Source organism: Silene latifolia, chromosome X (assembly GCF_048544455.1).
Source record: "Silene latifolia isolate original U9 population chromosome X, ASM4854445v1, whole genome shotgun sequence".
NCBI classification, from domain to species: domain Eukaryota; kingdom Viridiplantae; phylum Streptophyta; class Magnoliopsida; order Caryophyllales; family Caryophyllaceae; genus Silene; species Silene latifolia.
Window position 1 is genome coordinate 122,942,374 of NC_133537.1, and position 22,463 is coordinate 122,964,836.

Below are 22,463 nucleotides of genomic sequence, written 5' to 3' on the forward strand. Positions count from 1 at the left end.
CATTAATCACCGAAACCAACTCAAATCAGCAGAAAGGATGGAGAAAGTCGATAAAGTGGACTAACAACCAAGGAAAGCTCTTCAAAGTCACCACTAGAGAAGGAGAGATGTTTAAAAGAGAACCTAAAGACAACGAATTCGAGTTAAAGTCGGAGTCGGAGTCGGAATCAGAGTCTGAGTCTAGAGAACTCGCTAGAGAGTCTCCTTCTATCGTCACTCCCCATCCCCTTGTTTCTCCTAGCATAGCGTCAAGTAGTAACAATAGCTTGGGAAATGTCCCAGCAGCTGTCCCTTTACCGCCACTGACTACTGAACAAATGGCTTCTTTGTTTCAACTCTTTTCAAAATTTAATATGAATAAATCAGATTCTACTTACTCTTTGTGTTATTCTGAATGCAATTCTATTAACGATGATAATGAGGATGATCCTGACCCAGACTCAGTCGAATTAGATCCCTACATAGTTAAATAAATATTACAAGAGGGGGAAGGGGCACCAGTTATAGAGAACACCGAACCCATCAACGTAGGAACCGAACTAGAACCCCAAGAACTTAGGATAGGGACGACCTTAAACCCAACAGAAAGGGCCAATTTCATGGACCTTCTACACGAGTTCAAGGACGTTTTTGGTTGGTCCTACAAAGATATGCCAGGAATCGACAGGGATATTACAGAACACAGAATTCCAATAAAACCAGGTTTCAAAACCGTAAAACAGAAGCTTCGTCGAATGAGGACCGAATGGGCTCTTACAATCAAAGAAGAAGTCGATAAACAATTCAAAGCCGGGTTCATTAAAGTTTACTAGTATTCAGACTGGGTGGCTAACATAGTCCCCATATCCAAAAAGGATGGGCGAATCCGAGTTTGTGTTGATTTCAGAGACTTAAACAAAGCAAGTCCCAAGGACGACTTCCCTATACCACACATCGATATATTGGTAGATAATACAGCAGATCACGCGTTGTTATCCTTCATGGACGGGTATACAGGGTATAATCAGATCAAAATGGCCATATAAGACATGCATAAGACAGCTTTTGTCACTCAATGGGGCACATATTGTTATACTGTTATGCCATTCGGGCTAATCAATGCTGGAGCTACATATCAACGCACTGCGACCACATTGCTAAATGACATGATGCATAAAGAAGTAGAAGTATACGTCGATGACATGATCGTCAAGTCCAAAGATAGGAAGGGGCACATTGATAACCTTCGCAAATTCTTCTTAAGACTGCGAAAGTACAACACGAGGCTCAATCCTCAGAAATGTGCATTCGGGGTAACGTCGGGCAAGCTTCTGGGATATGTCGTCAGCCAAAGAGGAATATAAATTGATCCATCCAAGATCAAGGCTCTAATCGAAATGCCACAACCCCAAACAGAGAAGGAGGTTAGAGGATTTCTAGGCAAAGTACATTATATAAGCCGATTTATATCAAAACTTACTATGATCTGTGAACCCATTTTCAAAAAGCTCAAGAAAACAGATCACACGATATAAGACGATGACTACCAAAAGGCATTTGACATAATTAAGGAGATACTAGCCAAGCCACCAGTGCTCATGCGTCCTCAACGAGATCAACCTCTTGGTTTATATCTCACAGTGACCGAAATAGCCATGGGGGCTATGCTCGCACAAACTGTTGGGAAAGAAGAAAGAGCTATCTACTACCTTAGTAAGAAGTTCTTGGAGTATGAGTGCAAGTACACACCTCTCGAAAAGACATGCCTCACTCTTGTGTGGCCAACAAAGGAGCTACGTCATTACATGCTTAGCTACTCTGTCAAGGTGTATTCTAAAATGGATCCCGTGAAATACCTATTCGAAAAACCCGTTCTCAACGGACGTTTGGCAAGATGGACCTTAATGCTCTCAGAGTTTGATCTCAAATATGTACCTCTGAAAGTTATAAAGGGGTGCGCCGTTGCCGAATTCTTCGCAGATAATCTTATCAACGACACCCAAGTAATAGACATGTTGTCATTTCCAGACGAGGATATACTACAAACCAGTGTAGACTCTTGAGATATTTACTTTGATGGAGCATCAAATCTAAGAGGATTTAGAATAGGAGTGTTGCTCATTTCTCCTAAAGGCGAACATACACCACTTTCTGTCAAACTCGACTTCGAGGTGACAAATAACGCAGCGGAATATGAAGCTTGCCTCATTGGTCTACAAGCAGCAGTAAGTTTAGGCATTAAGAATCTTCGAGTTCACGGAGACTCGTCCTTGATCATTAACCAAATTACGGGGTCTTGAAAAATTCGAAGTGAAAGTCTAGCACCTTATCAGGCTAGGATAGATCAAGTCGCCCAATTCTTCGATCAGGTCACTTATCTACACCTACCTCGTAAAGAGAATCAATTTGCAGACGCTCATGTAAAACTTGCATCTTTGATTAATATGCCGGAAACCATGGTAGAAATGCCTATGTGCATCGAACGGCGGTCAAAACCAGCATATGTGTACCACCTTACAGATGAAGAAGAAAATCTAGGGGAACCTTGGTTTCAAGCCATTCTAAACTTCAAACTCAATGGTACATACCTGCCAGATATGGATAAGAGGGGACAAAAAGCCATACACCTACTAGCCTCTCAATACCTCCTCATGCACGGAGAATTGTACAAAAGAACACCTCTTGGTGTAGTCTTGCATTGTCTTGATCATTCACAGGCACAAAAGGTGATGGAAGAAGTTTACGATGGAGAATGTGGTCCTCACATGAGTGGACCCATGATGGCAAAGAAAATCACGCGTCTAGGACACTACTGGACCACAATGGAGTTAGATTCCATTAAGTACGTCAGACATTACCATAATTGCCAAATCTTCGGGAATGTGCAACACGTCCCTCCTTCACTACTTTACACCATGACATCTCTTTGTCCGTTTTCTGCTTGGGGAATCGACATCATTGGGAAGATCACTCTAGCCGGAACAGGAGGTCACTGTTTCATTTTTGTAGCTATCGACTATTTTACCAAATGGGTCGAAGCAGCATCTTACACTAGTCTCACCGCCAAGAATGTGGCAAAGTTCATACAAACCAATATCATCTGTCGATATGCTTGCCTACATGAGATCATCAGTGACAATGGATCACATTTTCAGGCTGAGACTGAGCAATTGTTAGCCAAATACAAAATCAAACACCACCATTCCTCGCCGTATAGACCTCAAACTAATGGCGCAGTGGAGGTACCTAACAAGAATGTCGTCACAATCCTCAAGAAAATGATCGATAACTATCACGATTGGCCCAACAAGATACCTTTTGAGTTATGGGGTTATCGTACATCAGTTAGGACGCCCACTGGGGCCACTCCTTTCTTTCCCACTTCTGGCATGGAAGCTGTGCAACAGTCGAACTAGAGATTCCATCTTTATGCATTCTGCTCGAAAGTCAAATTCCAGAAGCTGACTGGAAGAGAGACAAATATGAAGAACCTATCCTCTTAGATGAACGAAGGTTGCGCGCATTACATAATGTGCAAACATATCAGGCACGTATCAAACGAGTCTTCAATAAGCGGGTTAAACCCAGAAATATCAAAGAAGGAGATTTGGTGCTCAAATCAGTCAGAGCTCTCCTACCTGTCGATCCGCGTGGAAAGTTTAAACCCAACTGGGTCGGACCATTCTTAGTCAAGTCCATACACTCGGGGGTGCGGTTAGGATTACAGACCTAGATGGAAATGAATTCGCTAACCCAACTAACCTCGACCAACTGAAACGATATTACCCTTAGTATAGGACAAGGAAACGCGCCTTACGTCATACCCACGTGCCGCTCATGCAACACGAAATAAAAATGGCCCTTGGTCCACTGAAATAAAGCTTATGTCACCTTACTCTTGCATCTTGACACTTTGACATCCTCATATCATCAAATAAATTGAATTGTATCTTAGGAGTAAGTAAAGCCCATGCTTATTTTCCAGTTCATTACAAGCTCTTGCTTCGAACAATTATTCTTTTACATTTATTCGAACTACGCGCAAGGGTTTGATTTCATTTTTTAAATGAATACGTAGGCAAATCTTCACAGGATACAACCCATTATTTTAGAATGTAAATGGAAGGACATTTGCATTTGCATTTGCATTTGAAATTCGACAAGAATAATGAAAGGAAATCACAATAGTTTCTTAACTAATTAATCTTTTATTCATTTGTTCCATAATATGCCAAATAATATAAAAATGCCAAAAATAAATGCTAGGCTAGGATTCTAAAAACCTCGCCGTTTATTACAATAATAAATAAATACTAATAAATGACTAAGGCTATTCTTCCATTTTCCCTTTGCCTTTATCGCCCTTGTCATATTTCTTGTCTCGACCACGGGCCGGGCGCTCTTATGCTATCTCCGATCTAATCACCAAAGGTCTCTCTCGCGGCCTAGCCTTACCATTTCGATCCACCACCATCTCTACGGCAGGAGTTCGACGGACAATTTGGAATCCGGCCTCTTCTTCCTCCTCAGTCAAGTACTTTTGGTTCTCCTTTGCTACCTCACGAATCTTGTAATCAACAGGCTCGTGCTTCCTCAATTTCTCACGCTCTTCGAGAGTAGCAGCCTTCCTCCATTGCAAGTATGAGTCAGATACCCATAAGGAGCCAATAGGAGCTGGTATGAACCACATGTTCCTCTGAGCCCACTTCATTGCCCATTCCTGACGAGTCTCTGTAGTGTGTGCCAATGCAGTTTGAGGGACGGTGTCAAGCTTCGGAATATTTTGCTTAAGGCCCACTTGCCTCATCAACCTCTCCGGAAAAATGCAAATCATGAATTCCAAGCCAGGGATGCGAATTGATCACGTCGGGTCCAAAGATGAAACTCTAGTGATTGACCTGAGATGCCACCATGGCACAATCCACCGGATTAAAGGGCCTCCTTCATTCTTCAGCTTATTTTCCCAATAGTTGCAAACCCGAGTGAAGTCCACCATATAGAACCTAGTTCTCATTGCAATTGATCGAGCATGGTATCCTAGCACATTAACTGAGGGCTCGATCAGCCGCAGACGCTCCATAAGCCAAACCTGCAAAAAAATACGGGAATTAATGACCACATGGTCAAAATAAAAACAAACGAAAAAAAAGACAAAAAAAAAAAGAAAAAAAAAAGGAAAGTTGGTTCCTACCTGCAGAATGATGAGACTTCCCAAATAAGGAAGCTCGCGGTTGGCTTTTCTGTTTTCCAAACCAAAAATGGTCTCTCCTAAGCAAAGGCATGCTGGACTCTTGCGCAACAACATTTGTTCCAACAAGCTCAAGAAACGAGGATCCCCTCTCATCTCCTTGTCAACATGCCCTTGAAGGACATAACAATGCAGAAGACAAAATCCGAACGTCCTGCGTCTCGTAACATAAGAAATAGAATGGTCTTCCCTATTTATAAATCGGTCAATAAAGTCAAACATACGGACTCCTTTCGAGGTCACAAAACGGTCAACCTCAGCCTTGGTCAACCCAAGCAAGTCTCTAAATTTGCTCTTATATCCTTGAGAGCTAAAGGGTATAGAGCGTGCATTCTCCAGGCCCCATCCTCCAACAGTAGCTATTTCTTCAGGGAAAGGGCAGATATCGCCTCCAAGAAAGGCAAATACATGGATATTAGGGTCCCAATAATCAAGACAGGCATCCAAGAAAGGTTTCACGATCTTCGCTAATTTGAGACTCAAGATCGATCCCAAATTAAATGCACCCATGTCATGTTTCTCAACATTTGTGAACTCATTCGTCCACTCCTTAAGACGGTTTTCAAAAGCGTCCATGATTTTGAAATTTTTATGAAGTTATGAGAGCTTTTATGAGATAAACGGAGGAATTGTGTGAATAAAAGCTTCCACGAAGTCTCTATTTATACTAAACGCAATGTCCTAATTTCTGTCGAGGCCTAACTAGCTGGGGAAATGATGCAGCATCTGCTGAGCCTCTTCGAAGAGTCGCAGCTCTTGCTGCGCCTCTTCCCCAGGCTGTTTTCCGTGATTTTCAGCTTTGGATCTTTCCTAATTTGTTTTTGCTATAATTTCCTATTCCTATAGGATATTATTTTGGTAATTCCGTCAAATTACCAAATTTTATATTTCCTAATTCTTTTCGGGTTCGCTTTTCGAGATGAAATCGACATTTTTGCCAAACACGCACACTTACCCATTTTGTTTTATTTTCTTTTTTTAGGGGAATCATTTCACTTCTCGTTTTCACTACATTTCACACTTATACATTTCTTTTTAAGTTTTGTTTAGGGGGTAGCCCTCCCTGCCGCCCGGTCATTTTTTTTGCTCATTTTCGGGCATTTTTGTCATTTTTGCTCATTTTCGGGCACTTTTTCACCTTTTCTCATTTTGCGCCAATTTAAGCCACCCATGTGTTATGTGTTTTATGTATAAATTCTGTGTAAGTTTCGACAGCATGACGGCACAAATCGTCACCTACCAAACCTGTTTTCTAAGCTAACCTGCAGGAACAACAAACTACCAGCAGCAAAGGCACTCAGGCCGTTATATATACAACCAAAATGCGGTATGTACATCAAACTGGGGGCTCTCGCCCAAAACAGGTCGGAAAAGTCCAAAATGAAGTCCAAGTGTACAAAGTATATATAAGACAACTGATGCGTGTATTTTATATAAGGTTTTGACCTCATTTTTACACGCATTTCTGTATTATTTACGTGGCATCTAGCTACAAATACCCCCGAATAGTCTACTTTGGTTCGTTTTATGTAAATTGCAGGAATAAACCGAAGAGGAGCTAAATCGAGCCTAAACTCGTCCCATTTGCATGTATTCATGGAGAACAAGGAGCCGGAGCTTGGAATATATCACTTTGAAGACGCATAAGCTGGTTTCAGAAGGTGTCATAGTGTTTAACGTGCCAAAATAGCTCGATCGACTACTCTTCTAGTCGATCGAATGCTTTATATACTGGAGGTTACTCGATCGAGCAGTTCCAGTATACAATCGAGAAGACAATACAAGGAGTTACTCGATCGAGTGGTTTATTTCCACTCGATCGAGGGGTTTGTCGCTTAGTTACTCGATCGAGTGGTTTATTACCACTCGATCGAGTGGTTTGGCCTGTAATAGAGTTTTTCCGCCTAATCTTGTATGGGCTTTTGTAATTAAGTTTAGGATTAGGTTTAGAGGAGGATTTTCGCATACTACAAAAGACAGTAGACTACGTAACTCTTCCTCATCCTATTCACTACTACTTGATCGATTTCTACTACTTATTCATTTTTCACCTTTCTTCTATACTTTGCTACTCAGATTCAGATTTGTAATTGGTATTATTTCTCCTTTTATTTCTTAATCATATTTATCATTTTATTTCTATCTTCTTCTCACTGCTTCCATTATTGTTTTATTTAATCTTTCATTCTTATTTTTATTATGTTTAATTCTTGTTATCTATATATTGTTATTGTTAACTCGGTAGTAATGTGTAGCTAATTCCCTTTTGTTAAGGCTAGGGGATCCATGATTACGAAGGGATTGCGATTGAATTATTAGGTTAATGCTTGTGTAGTCCTTGTTGTTAATCGCTGCACTTATTTGTATCTGTCTAATTGAGTCGACGCAATTAGGCATTTAAATCATAGTAAACCTTGACCTGGATCGGAAGGTTGGAAAGGGCGAGACTCGTAGCAAACATTAGGGCACTATAGTGAGGGCGGAAGCTAAGCTATTTGTGCTTTAGGGCGAATTGAGACCGGAAGGTGATATTCACTGCTCCTCGGACCATACTTGCATTGATCTGAGACCTAGATTACTTGACCGAATGATCATGGTGAACCGTCTATCTTAGCTGCTTTCTTTATCTTCTTAATCCTTTTTCTCTGCCTTTTTCTCTTTCTCATTCTCATTAGTTTAGAACAACAACCCAATTAAAACCCCCAATTTGGTTACCGTGACGAACTTAGACAAAGCTGACATTTTCCCATCTCCCTGTGACCCGACTTCCCTAGCTATATTAGTTAGAGCCAGTTGGTTATTTTTGATAGGTATACGACTGCCCTGTCAAATTTTGGCGCCGTTGCCGGGGAGGTGGCGGAATTTTGTTGCTTTATTTGAGTTTGTCTCTCATCTCAAGGAATTTATTCCTTGAGACTGATCTCATTTTTGCGAAGTTTTTCATTAGTTTTGCAGGCTATCTGTTCTATAAGAGAACATCGTCATACCAGCTCCGCTTTGTAAACTCTATTTGCCAGGATGCCTAATATAGCCAACCATTCGGAGCCTAGTGTGGATTCCCTTCCAAAAGGTTTCTTACTACCCACTACTGAGTCCGGAACCTTTGGAATCCACCCATCATACATACAGCTGGTCGAGAGAAATCTCTTTAGGGGGGTACCTGAAGAAGATCCATGCAGGCATATAGAGCTGTTTACAGAGTATTATTCTACCATTCCTCTTGCAGCTGGGGTGACACAGGACAAAGTGAAGGGAGCTCTCTTTCCCTTTTCTTTAGCTGATGATGCCCGGGAATGGTTGAGGGATTTAGATAGGGAAGCAGCCGGTGTAACCGACTGGAGTTCTCTTGCTTTGGCCTTTTACAGGCGATATTTCCCACCGCAGCGCACTAATGCCTTGAGAGCTCAGATTACTTCTTTTGAGCAACTACCCACTGAAGACTTGGATGGGGCGTGGGCGAGGTTCAAGAAGCTCGTCCGTTCTATTCCCCACCATGGTTTCAAGCGTTGGTTCCTTTGTACCCAGTTCTACAACGGGTTATATCGAAACTAAAGAGCTATTCTTGATAGTGTAGCTAAGGGGAGATTCACTAAAAACGTGGAAGATGACCAAGGGTGGTGTCTTATTGAAGAGATGGCTATCCATGTTGCAGAATATGGAAATTCCCGAGGTAGTGAGCAAGTTAACGAGTTGGTAGCAGCTGCAGTGGAAAGTCCTAGCAAAAGTCTAGGTAATGTGGAGATTACGGAGGCTGTGAGTGAGAGCGCACAAGTTTGTTCAATTACTGAGCATGTGGAGATATGTGGTAGATGTGGAATGGAGGGGCATGACCCTATTGATTGTCTGGCAAGTATAGAGCGCGTCCTTACTTACCAGAAATACAAGTAAGGAGTCCCTTTTTCTGAATTATATAAAGAAATGAAGAATGTTTCTACTCCTTCTACGCCAGCTCCGCAACCGGTCTCTCCTTCTTCAAATGAGGAAATTGCCGAACTGAAATCCTTGATGTTGAACTTAACACAACAGTTTGGGGAGAAATGTAGCAAGAATGAATCTGTTATTGTGGAATTAAGAGAACAAGTCGCGCAATTGACACTCGCGAGAGACCAAGCCAACCTTCTACCGACATGCGATCCGGTTAATGCAACGAATCTCCAAAGTGGCCTTATTCATGAGGGGCCAAAAATACCAGAAGACGGGGTTGTGATAGGTGATAATACCCCAGATGATGATTTGGATGAATTTCTAGACGATATCCTTGCTGCATGTTGTCCAGACACTCGATCGAGTGAAAATTCTACTCGATCGAGTGAAATTCTTCATCCAATCACTCGATCGAGTGACAAAAGTGGTCGATCGAGTATTGCCCAAATTATAGATGGTCGATCGAGTGATATTCTTATTCGATCGAGTGAAATAGTTGGAGAAATCACTCGATCGAGTGAACAAAGTGATCGATCGAGTAAGCCTGAAAAAGAAATCACTCGTTCGAGTGAAAAAAATTGTCGATCGAGTAAATGCCAATATGAAACCACTCGATCGAGTGAGGAAAGTACTCGATCGAGTACCAGAAGTAGCGGATATCCTATTTTGATATCTAATTCCGCTACCGTGTCATCTTCCCCTGCTATGGAGACATCACGCACTGATAAAGGTAAAGAGAAAGTCGCGGGTCCACTCATTGCTACCAGAGTACCCTTTCCGAGTCGTCTGAAGAACGCGAAGGTCAAGTGACAGTACGGTAAGTTTGTGGACGTTGTGAAGAACCTCCAGGTAACTGTCCCTTTTACCGAACTTGTTACCCTGGTACCTACTTACGCTAAATTTATGAAAGATATTGTGACGCGTAAGATAGAGATAAGTGAATTTGAGACGGTTTCATTTATGGAAGAGTCTAGTAATTTACTTTTAAATAAGGCTCCGACTAAAATGAAAGACCCGGGTAGCTTCTCTATTACCTATGTTATAGGCAATTTAGTTATTAATAAGGCTCTTTGTGATTTAGGAGCCAGCGTCAGCGTCATGCCCCTATCTGTCTGCAAGAAATTTAATATGGGTCATCTTAAATTGACTAACATTACCCTACAGATGGCTGATAGATCTGTTAGGAGACCCTTGGGTGTCTTGGAGGACGTGCCTATGAAAATAGGCAAGTTCTTTATACCAGTAGATTTCATTGTTTTAGACATAGCTGAGGACACCCGGACCCTAATTATATTAGGAAGACCATTCCTTTGTACAGCTGGGGCCATTATTGATGTCAAATAAGGGCGTTTGACTCTTGTAGTAGAGGATGACGCGATCACTTTTAGCCTGCCTAGCACTTTGGCTCGGCCAATGATAGAGGATACTTGTTATTCGGTTGATATTATTAACGAGTCTATTTATGACTTCTGGTCGGGTTCTTTTATGAAGGACCCACTAGAAGCTCTTATGCTTTTAGATGAGTGTGAAGATAACCCAGATGACGATGATGCTGTTATGGATTTGCTTATAGATGATTTAGATGAGCGTGAACACACCGACGCTGAGGGAGAGCAAGTGGAACAGATGATTAGCACTCTTTGCTCCATTGAGGTAAAGGTACCAGAGCGTAAGCCTCTCCCCTCTCATCTAAAATATGCTTTCTTAGATGATACTGAGCGATATCCAGTCATCGTTAGTGCTAAGCTTGATAATGATCAGCTGACTTCCTTATTAGCTGTACTTAAGAAAAACAGGAAAGCATTGGGTTATTTTTTGGACGATATCAAGGGGATTAGTCCTGATATTTGTATGCACATGATAGAGCTGGAGGAAGCTCACAAACCTTGCAGACAGGGTCAGCGCAGACTGAACCAGAAGATGCAAGATGTTGTGATGGCTGAGTTAATGAAGCTGCTCGACGCAGGTATTATCTATTCTGTTGGTCATTCTAAATGGGTGAGTCCAGTGCAGATAGTCCCGAAGAAAGGAGGGACTACCGTGGTTAAGAATGACAAAACTGAGTTAATACCCACTCGAGTAGTGACTGGTTAGCGGATGTGTATAGATTACAGACAGCTGAATGCCGCCACCAAGAAAGATCATATTCCCCTTCCTTTTATTGATCAAATGGTAGAAAGGTTAGCTTCTCATAAGTTTTTCTGCTATTTAGACGGGTATTCAGGGTTCTTTCAGATCCCTATTCACCCAGACGATCAAGCTAAGACTACATTTACTTGTCCTCAAGGCGTGTTTGATAATCGCAGGATGCCTTTTGGTTTATGTAATGCCCCTGCCACCTTCCAAAGGTGCATGATGGGGATATTTTCAGAGTATATCGAGTCTATTATGGAAGTTTTCATGGACAATTTCAGCGTCTATGGAAGTGATTTTTCTAACTGTCTGTCTAACCTTGATAAAGTGTTGCAGCGCTGCATTGAGGTTAATCTCGTGCTTAACTAGGAGAAGTGCCATTTCATGGTCAGCGAGGGAGTTGTCTTAGGGCACTTAGTTTCTGATAGGGGAATAGAAGTCGATAAAGCAAAGGTGGAAGTGATTCAACAATTACCACCTCCTGTTAATGTTAAGGGGGTGAGGAGTTTCCTTGGCCACACCGGCTTCTATCGCCGGTTTATCAAGGATTTCTCAAACAATGCTAAACCACTTACACAGCTGCTACTTAAGGATGCCCCTTTTGTGTTTACTGATGAGTGTCTTTCTGCCTTTCACAGGTTAAAGCAGGCTTTAGTCTCTGTGCCGATCATACAGCCTCCCGACTAGGACTTGCCGTTTGAGATAATGTGTGATGCCAGTGACTATGCACTAGGAGCGGTGCTAGGCCAACGGAAAGATAAAGCTTTAAACGCAATCTACTATGCAAGCCGAACTCTAGATGAGGCTCAAGTGAAGTACACAACCACTGAAAAAGAGCTGCTAGCTATAGTTTATGCCTTAGAGAAATTTCGTTCTTATTTGATTGGGTCAAAAGTTACTGTTTTTTACTGACCATGCAGCTTTGAGGCATCTCCTTGCTAAGAAGGAGGCTAAACCACCGTTATTGAGATGGATACTCGTTTTCCAGGAGTTTGATTTGTAGATTAAAGATAAGAAAGGAGCTGAGAACGTTGTAGTTGATCGTCTATCGCGACTGTCGTGACAAGAAGGGGAAGATTCTTTACCTATTGATGACTCTTTCCCTGACGATAATTTATTTGCTGTATTATCGTCTATTGTTAACCAAGAGCCTTGGTATGCATATATAGCTAATTACGTTGTCAGTGGCAAGCTGCCGCCTGACCTTTCTCATCAGCAGAGGAATCGTTTTCTGTATAACGCTAAGCAGTATTTTTGGGACGACCCTTATCTATTTAAGGAATGTGCAGACGGTCTCTACAGACGGTGTATTCCGCAGTGGGAGACCAAAGTAGTCCTAGAAGGCTGTCACTCCTCTTCCTATGGTGGTCACCATGGTCCATCGCGCACCGTGGCTAAGGTACTTCGGTCTGGTTTTTACTGGCCTTCTTTGTTTGCTGATGCTAAGTCTTTTGTTTCAGCTTGTTATGCCTGCCAACGATCAGGGAACATTTCAAAGAGACATGAGATGCCACAAAATGGTATCTTAGAGGTTGACGTTTTCGATGTCTGGGGCATTGATTTCCAAGGACCGTTCCCGTCTAGTAAAGGTAACAGGTGCATTTTAGTGGCTGTAGATTATGTGTCGAAATGGGTTGAGGCAATTGCCTCACCTCATTGTGATGCCAATACCGTGATAAAAATGTTTAAAAAGGTCATATTTCCCCGATTTGGTGTCCCTAGGGTCGTCATTAGTGATGGAGGAATGCACTTTAAAGAAAAGAAACTAACTTCCATTCTGTCAAAAGTTAGTGTCCAACACCGGCGTGGTTTGGGGTATCATCCCCAAACTAGTGGTCAGGTTGAGGTCTCTAATCGTGAGTTGAAAGAGATCTTGTCTAAGGTAGTTTCTAAATCACAGAAGGACCGGAGTCTTAAATTAGAAGACACATTATAGGCCTACAGAACTGCCTTTAAGACACCAATTGGTGCATCACCTTATAGGTTAGTTTATGGGAAATCATGTCACTTATCTGTTGAGTTGGAATGTAAGGCTTGGTGGGCAATTCGTGAGCTTAACTTTGATCCTAAGTTGTGTGGTCAGAATCGTCTTTTGCAGCTAGATGAGTTGGAAGAATTTAGGCTTAATGCCTATGATAGCTCGCGCATTTATAAAGAAAAGACGAAGAAATGGCATGACAAAAGAATTCTACCTCGGGAGTTTCATGTTGGGCCGAAGGTGTTGCTGTTTAATGCCCGACTGCGATTATTTCTTGGCAAGCTGAAGTCCAGGTGGAGTGGTCCTTATACGGTGACAGCTGTTACTAGATATGGATCCGTTGAGCTAGAAGGTCCCGAGGGAAATCGGTTCAAGGTGAATGGGCAATATGTGAAGCATTATCACGAGGCAAATGAAACAGATAATCGTGTTGAAGTCATGTACTTCGACGAGCTTGATGCGCCAGTTAATTGATGCCAGAAAGGTCGTGCGGGACCTCTTAAACCTGCGCTCTATGGGAGGAAACCCGAAATGTTTTGTTGTATTTTTGTTGAACTATTTCTTTGCCTTTAGCTTTTTGTTGAACTTTAGACGCTGTTTTACGCACCCTATGTATTCTCCTTGTTTTTTATGCGTGTTTTGCAGGAGTATCTACTCGATCGAGTAGTGTTTCTACTCGATCGAGCACTTTTGGGATAATATTCACTCGATCGAGTAGTTAAAGTACTCGATCGACAAGCTGCATAACCAAGATCACACGATCGAGTAACAATTTGCTCAATCGAGCACTTTTTGACACCAATTCAATCGATCGAGCTATTCCACCCAACTCGATCGACTAGTTTCGTCTTCCAGCTGCTACTTTTCGTGTGTTGAGCTACTGCTTGACTTCCTTTGACCTCCCATGTTCATGGTCGGTTTGGGGAGGTCCCTCTTCATGACGTTTTGTAAGTCTTCCGACTCCACTTATCCTTTTCTCCTTAGTTTGCATTTCTTTCTCTACTTTTGGTACAATGAGGGCATTGTACGGTTTATTTTAGGGAGGTGTGCATCCATATCTGTGTCTGCATGTTTTCTTGCATTTTCGTTTGCACGTTTATTTATTTTCGCATGCATTGTGGTTTTTAATTCAAAAATCACATAAATTTCAAAAAATTTCACGTTTAATTTGAGCCGGAACGTTTGAACTTTTACGCTACATTGAATTCCTACCTTAGCCCTGCATTTTCTTGACATATAGTTGGCATGATTATGTGCATGATCTACGAGTTTTTGTTTCTCTCTTATCTGAACGAATGGACTTGACTCACATATCGGCAAGCTACATTATATTCTGAGGTTAGAGCTTTATACACTGGTGACATTCATGACCGGTTTCATTTAGGATGTGAGTAGTACTCTCTGTAAGGTATGTAATATCAATTTGCATAAGCATGAGTCTAGTCTTCTTAATACCTGTATGCATTCGGTCTGTGGATGGTGACACATGTTAGGAGAGGCAATTCCCTTTCTATTTTATTCCACCCATGAGCCCCACATAGCCAAATTGCCCTTTTGTCCTTTTAGCTACATACTATAATTTTTCTTACCCTAGCCGAGCTAGTAATGAGTAGCTGTTTGGAATGCTTTACTGCAGTTTGGTTATTTTTATCTGAATTCAGAAGATGGTGGAAGAATTGAAGGGAATGAAAGAAAAAATGATGGATGAAAAAGAAAAAAAATGAAAAAAATGAAAAGAAAAATTGGAAATACGAAATACGAAAAAGAAAAAAATCATGTGCGAGAAAAATGAGAAATTATATGATGATTTTCACTCCCATGTTTTACTTATATTTTATGGGGAGTTGACAAGTTTTTGGTGTATTGTGAGTTGAGTGCATAGAATTTGCACCGTTTTGTTTTGTTATATTGAGTACGAAGTTGGGATGCAGTTCAATATTTGGATTCGTTGTTGCTAGCCTGGCTATTTACCCCACATATCTAAATTCATCTTAGCCCCTTCTTACCCATTACCTCACTTACCCAAATGTAAGTCCTCGGCATGTGTCTTGGTCATTAGTATGGTTGGAAGGCGTATGTACGGTTGTAGAGACTTTATTCATGTTAACTGCATGCATGTTCTTATAGGTCGAGTTAGGTGAGTGTCTTTACTTTTTTCTATCTTTCACATATATACGCACCTTGTGCTTAACTTTGAGTGATGAGCGACCCGTGAGAGTCCGATACTTTTGAGTCTTGCAAGGTCGACGGTTCAGTAAGTTTGAGACATTGATTTAACTCGTTTGTACTTATCATTTGCCACTTTGTTAGTTGTTGCATTAAACTGGTTTTAATGGATAATTTGTAGTTGATGCGTTGGTACCGTTCCACTGTTATTTCTTAGTTGCATTCATAGTTTGCTTGGGGACAAGGAAAGGTTTGGTTTGGGGAGATTTGATGCGTGTATTTTATATAAGGTTTTTACCGCATTTTTACATGCATTTCTGTATTATTTACGTGGCATCTAGCTACAAATACCCCCGAATAGTCTACTTTGGTTCGTTTTATGTAAATTGCATGAATAAGCCGAAGAGGAGCTAAATCGAGCCTAAACTCGTCCCATTTGCATGTATTCATGGAGAACAAGGAGCAGGAGCTTGGAATCTATCACTTTGAAGACGCATAAGCTGGTTTCGGAAGGTGTCATAGTGTCTAACGTGCCAAAATAGCTCGATCGACTACTTTTCTAGTCGATCGAATGCTTTATATACTGGAGGTTACTCGATCGAGCAGTTCCAGTATACAATCGAGAAGACAATACAAGGAGTTACTCGGTCGAGTGGTTTATTTCCACTCGATCGAGGGGTTTGTCGCTTAGTTGCTCAATCGAGTGGTTTATTACCACTCGATCGAGTGGTTTGGCCTGTAATAAAGTTTTTCCACCTAATCTTGTATGGGCTTTTATAATTAAGTTTAGGATTAGGTTTAGAGGAGGATTTTCGCATACTACAAAAGACAGTAGACTGCGTAACTCTTCCTCATCCTATTCACTACTACTTGATCGATTTCTACTGCTTATTCATTTGTTACCTTTCTTCTATACTTTGCTACTCATATTCAGATTTGTAATTGGTATTATTTCTCCTTTTATTTCTTAATTATATTTATCATTTTATTTATATCTTCTTCTCACTGCTTCCATTATTGTTTTATTTAATCTTTCATTCTTATTTTTATTATGTTTAATTCTTGTTATCTATATATTGTTATTGTTAACTCGGTAGTAATATGTAGCTAATTCCCTTTTGCTAAGGCTAGGGGATCCATGATTATGAAGGGATAACGATGGAATTATTAGGTTAATGCTTGTGTAGTCCTTGTTGTTAATCGCTGCACTTATTTGTATCTGTCTAATTGAGTTGACGCAATTAGGCATTTAAATCATAGTAAACCTTGACCTGGACTAGAAGGGTGGAAAGGGTGAGACTCGTAGCGAACATTAGGGCACTATAGTGAGGGCGGAAGCTAAGCTATTTGCGCTTTAGGGCGAATTGAGACCGGAAGGAGATTACTTGACCGAATGATCGTGGTGAACCGTCTGTCTTAGCTGCTTTCTTTATCTGCTTAATCCTTTTTCTCTGCCTTTTTCTCTTTCTCTTTCTCATTAGTTTAGAACAACAACCCAATTAAAACCCCCAATTTGGTTACCGTGACGAACTTAGACAAAGCTGACATTTTCCCATCTCCCTGTGGAGATCGACCCGACTTCCCTAGCTATATTAGTTTGAGCCAGTTGGTTATTTTTGATGGGTATACGACTGCCCTGTCAACAACAACAACAACAAAAAGAAGGGAAAACAGCTACTCCCTGTCGCCACTCAGCTCAGCTATGGTCGCCTCAAGAGCAGCGATCTCAGAGTCCCTGACCTCCAACTCCCTCAACAGACGAGCTGCCTCCTCTCGGGACTGCGCCAGCTCGCACTCCAGGTCACGCTCTCTCTGCAAATGATAAAGAAATGCCTCATTTTAATCATTTCATTCAACCATTTCAAAACAAAATGCTGGAAATTGCAATAAAAATTCGAAATATTAATAAAATGAAATAAGTAAAAGAATGAGAGGTTCATACCTGTCGTCCTCGGCCACCTGCAAGTACCTCGGTGGCCGTGGCTCGCAGCCGGTTGGCCGTCCTCCACAACGCCACGTACTGAGACGGTGCCACCTGCATTGGAATAAACAAAAGGTTAAAGAACGAATGCATTCTTATGCGATAAAGAAAGCAAAAGACAGTCGAAACTGGGGGCTTACCCTCCTCACTAAGTGCTAGCACTCTCCTAAACCAGCGTCCATCAACTCCTCGCTGAAGTCGCGGATCTCCGAGATCGTCGTCATCCCCGCCGCGTCAGTGTACTCGAGGTTCTCTGGGTACGCTGAGGGCTCGACACCTGCCACCTCGATCTCCTACAAGGTTCAAACAACTTTTCTATTTGACGATCATTCGTCCTTTATCAAATCAATTCAAAAGCGGGAGAAGTAAGACACTTACCACGATCGGCCAGAACGCTAACCTCCGGTGAACGAACTCAGAGTACTCCTCACCAGGAAGGAGAAGGGCGTCACCACTAGCGTCCGCCAAGTCAGCCTCTCTCTCAGCGTCAGAAGGCTCCCTAAACATCGTCCATGGAGGATCGATGGGAACCGCGAAAGTGTCACGAGAGCACTGCCGAGTCAAACTCTCGCCCAGGTACCACACAGGTCCCATGGACGTCCTCAACAACAGCCGACTCGAGCTCCTAGGACGAAGGACCTCGGCCACAAAAGCTGGAGCGTCAGGGTAGTCCACCCAAGGTCTGGGCACCCACTAAAACAAGCAAACGAGGGGTCATTCCTGTGATCGGCTCTATGCAGGAAAGGGAGAATTCATTCCTATGATCACTACTAAATAAAAATGAAAAGAAATAATCAAATAAGGATCAAGAGTACTTACGTTCTCCAGCTTCAGGGAATTCACGCCCCATCGACAAACATCGTAAGAAGAGCGCTGGCTCTTCCTACGACACACCACCCAGTCCCTTATAATCGGGCACGCCCTCAGCTCAGGCTCCGTCCTCTTGGGCACGAAGCCATGAAAGTAGGAGTACACCCACCCCTGCAAATGAAGATAATCGATGATGATCTTTTATAATTCGATAGAAATAGAAATAAATGAAGAAATAATGATCTTTCATAAATGCGAAAAGGTTCATACCTCTAACAAGAGTCCAGGACCGACAGTAGTAGGAGAAGTCCCCTTCTCCATCAGCTCAGGACATACCATGGCCCTCATGTAGCGAGTGAGGACCGCAAAGCCATGAGTAACCCAGTTCCACCGACCCAGGCTACTCAAGTCAGACAGAAAAGAAAGAATGGCGACAGCCTCTCCCCCTGTCTCCGAGGTGAATCGAAGACAAGAACCATCACAACCACAAGCGGGCCCTCTGCTCTGCAGTGCAAGGAGGAGGAGGCACCTTCCTCCCATCCATCGTCAGCGTCGCCCGGGTCCTACCCGCAAAGTAGTCCCTGACGTAAGAACTCAGCACCAACCCAGGAACGCTGGCTGATGCATATCACGAGCGGAAGTCTTAATTGTGCTACAAATAAACGAAGGACACGAATGCACTAGGTGCAACCCGATCAATTCGTGTTACTTGAAGCTAAGTAAAACATAAATAAAAAGGATATTTGTTCCATCTAGACCTATAGATAAACCAATGGTGATTGATTCTCAAGACCTATTGAGAATAATCGGGTTTTACTCGAAAAAGCGTCGATTAAAACAAAGGTTTTTCACAACAGGGATTTTTATCACACAATGTGAAATTTTCTTAAAACTTGGATGATTACAAATGAGGAATTTCGGTCCTTATATAGGCCGAAATCCTTGGGCCCACGGTTACAATTAAATGCTATGCATGATTTCCATGGTTACTAATTATTATCCTTGACTAAGAAGAAAACCATACTAGACTTTTAGAAAAAACATGCTAGACTTTGTAGAAAAACATGCATTAACATAAAAACTAGAATGCTGAAAACTAGTTGGTTCATTCAACCATTTCCACGGCTCCTTCACAGCTTGGAGGGAGTTTTTTTTTCCGGATTTTGGGTCCTTGAGTCGCGATCATACAAACCTCTTGTCTATTGTTAGCACCCAACCACGTTTGATGTGCTAATATTGACGTGTTTGGATTCGAACCATTCTTGATGCCCATAAGATCTCCCAATTCGAGTACCACTTCATCTAGGGTGTTGATATCCGTATCATTTCCTCCCCCTTGAAAAGGAATTGTCCTCAATTCCTCAATTCCATCGTCGTCGATATAAGGAGAGAGATCGCCTATGTTGAAGGTGGCATGAACACCAGAGTCTCCAGGGACTTCGATCTTGTAGGCATTATCACCGATCCTTGAAATCACCTTATAAGGACTTTCCGCGCGTGGCATTAATTTGTTCTTTCTCTTGCTCGGAAATCGATCCTTTCTCAAGTGTACCCAAACCAAATCCCCTTCATTGAAGACCCTATATCGGTGATTCTTGTTAGCCTTTTGCTTGTATACTTTGTTGATGGTCTCAATTCTATTTCGCACTTGCTCATGTAGCTTGATCATTGCTTTTAACTTTGCCTCCGCGTCCTTATGTACTAGTTCATCCTCGGGTAAAGGAATAAGATCAAGTGGTAGGTAGGGATTCACTCCATACACGATTTCAAATGGGGAGTGCTTTGTTGCATATGTCGGAGATCGATTGTAGGCGAACTCGGCATGAGCGAGCTTTAAGTCCCAATTCTTTTGAGTCTTGCTTACGAGACCACGCAACAATGTTCAAGAGTTTGATTCGTCACCTCCGTTTGTCCATCGGTTTGGGGATGGTGAGACACACTAAACAACAGCTTGGTGCCCACTTTCCTCCATAGGGTGTTCCAAAAGTAGCTTAAGCACTTGGAATCATGATCAAAGACTATTGTTTTTGGAACTCCATGAAGACGGAGTATCTCTCAGAAGTACAAATCAGCCACGTTGCTAGCGCCGTCCTTCTTGTGACATGCTACAAAATGAGCCATCTTGGAAAACCGATCCACAATAACCATGATTGCATCCTTACCTCTTTGAGTACGAGGCAAAGAAACAATAAAATCCATGGACACATCCTCCCACGGCCGGCTAGGAATAGGTAATGGTTTATATTCTCCGGGTTTGAAGGTACTTTTCGCAACATGACAAGTGACACATTTTCGGACCACATTTTTCACATCTCCTTGCATTCAAGGCCAATAGAAATGTTCGTTTAGGACCTCCAAAGTCTTATTGACACCGAAAAGTCCACCAAGTCCACCTCCATGACCTTCTCGGATTAATAACTCCCGAATTTGACGTTTAGGCACACAAAGCCTATTTCCTTTGAAAAGAAAATCATCTTGAATGATAAACTCGTCGTGTGCTGCTGATTTGCATTTTTCAAACAATTCCCCAAAATCAGAATCATTCTCATAATAATTCTTCAAGGTTTCAAATCTAAGTAGGCGAACATCGAGCACATTTAATAAAGAATAGCGTCGGGAAAGAGCATCAGCCACCACATTGCTCTTGCCATCCTTATACTTCGAAGAAAAGTGAAAGGATTGTAGGAACTCTACCCATTTGGCGTGTCTCGGATTCAACTTCTGCCGCCCATTAATGTACTTTAATGATTCATGATCCGAATGTAAGATGAAGTGATAAAAAGGGCGAAGATAGTGGCTCCAATGATTAAGTGCTCGCACGATGGCATATAACTCTTTGTCGTATATGCAATACTTGAGCCTAGCCCCATTTAGCTTCTCAGAAAAATATGCAATGGGTCGTTTTCCTTGCAACAATACGGCTCCAATTCCAACACCGCTTGCATCGCACTCTACCTCAAAAGGTTGTGTAAAATCCGGTAGTGCCAATAATGGTGCCTCGCAAAGCTTTTGGATAATTTTCTCGAAGGCCTTTTGAGTAGCCTCAGTCCACACAAATGCTCCTTTTTTCAAGCACTCGGTTATAGGACTAGTGATGGTGCTGAAATCCCGAATAAATCTTCGATTGAACGAAGCAAGTCCTTGAAATGACCGGACTTCCGTGACGGATTTAGGAGTAGGCCATGATTTGATTGCCTCAATATTTGTTTGATCCACTGAAACTCCATCTTTAGAGACCATATAGCCGAGAAACATGACACTCTCGACCAAGAATGAACACTTCTCTTTCTTTCCGTATAGTTTCTGCCCTCGGAGTGTGCTGAACACCTCTCGAAGGTGTTTAAAATGATCCTCCTCGCTCCGACTGTAAACCAAGATGTCATCCAAATAGACGACCACAAATCTGCCCAAGAATGGTTTAAGTATCTCGTTCATGAGTCGCATAAAAGTACTTGGAGCATTAGTTAATCCGAATGGCATGACGGTCCACTCGTATAGCCCATGTTTAGTCTTGAATGCGGTTTTCCATTCGTCCCCTTCTCTCATTCGTATTTGATGGTAACCACTCCTCAAGTCGATCTTAGAGAAGATCTCGGAACCATGTAACTCATCAAGCATGTCGTCAAGTCTTGGAATAGGAAAATGTTACTTGATAGTTATATTGTTCACGGCTCGACTATCAATACACATTCGCCAAGTTCCATCCTTTTTTGGGACAAGGAGAGTAGGGACGGCGCATGGACTTAGGCTTTCACGAACATAACCTCGGTCCATTAGCTCCTCAATTTGTCGTTGTAACTCCTTTGTTTCTATTGGGTTTCATCGATATGCCGCTTTGTTAGGTAACGAAGCTCCAGGAATGAGATCGATTTGATGTTCGATCCCACGAATAGGGGGCAAACCCGGTGGTAACTCCTCGGGGAAAAAAATCCTCGAATTCTTTCAAGAGTGCTGTTAATTGAGCATTCTCGTCCCCAACACTTGCCATATCCTTGACCACCATCAAATAAACACAACCACCCTCCTTAATGACTTCACCAACTTCTTGTTCACTAGCAAACATAGACATGCTAACGGCCTTCCCTGGCGCGGTGCCCATAGAACGGACAGCACTAGGCGCCATTGGTTTTAGAACAAGCTTCTTACCCTTGTCGACCAATTCATACTCATTACTTCGACCACGGTGTATGGCATTGCGATCGAATTGCCAAGGACGCCCCAAGAGTACATGAAACGCATCCATC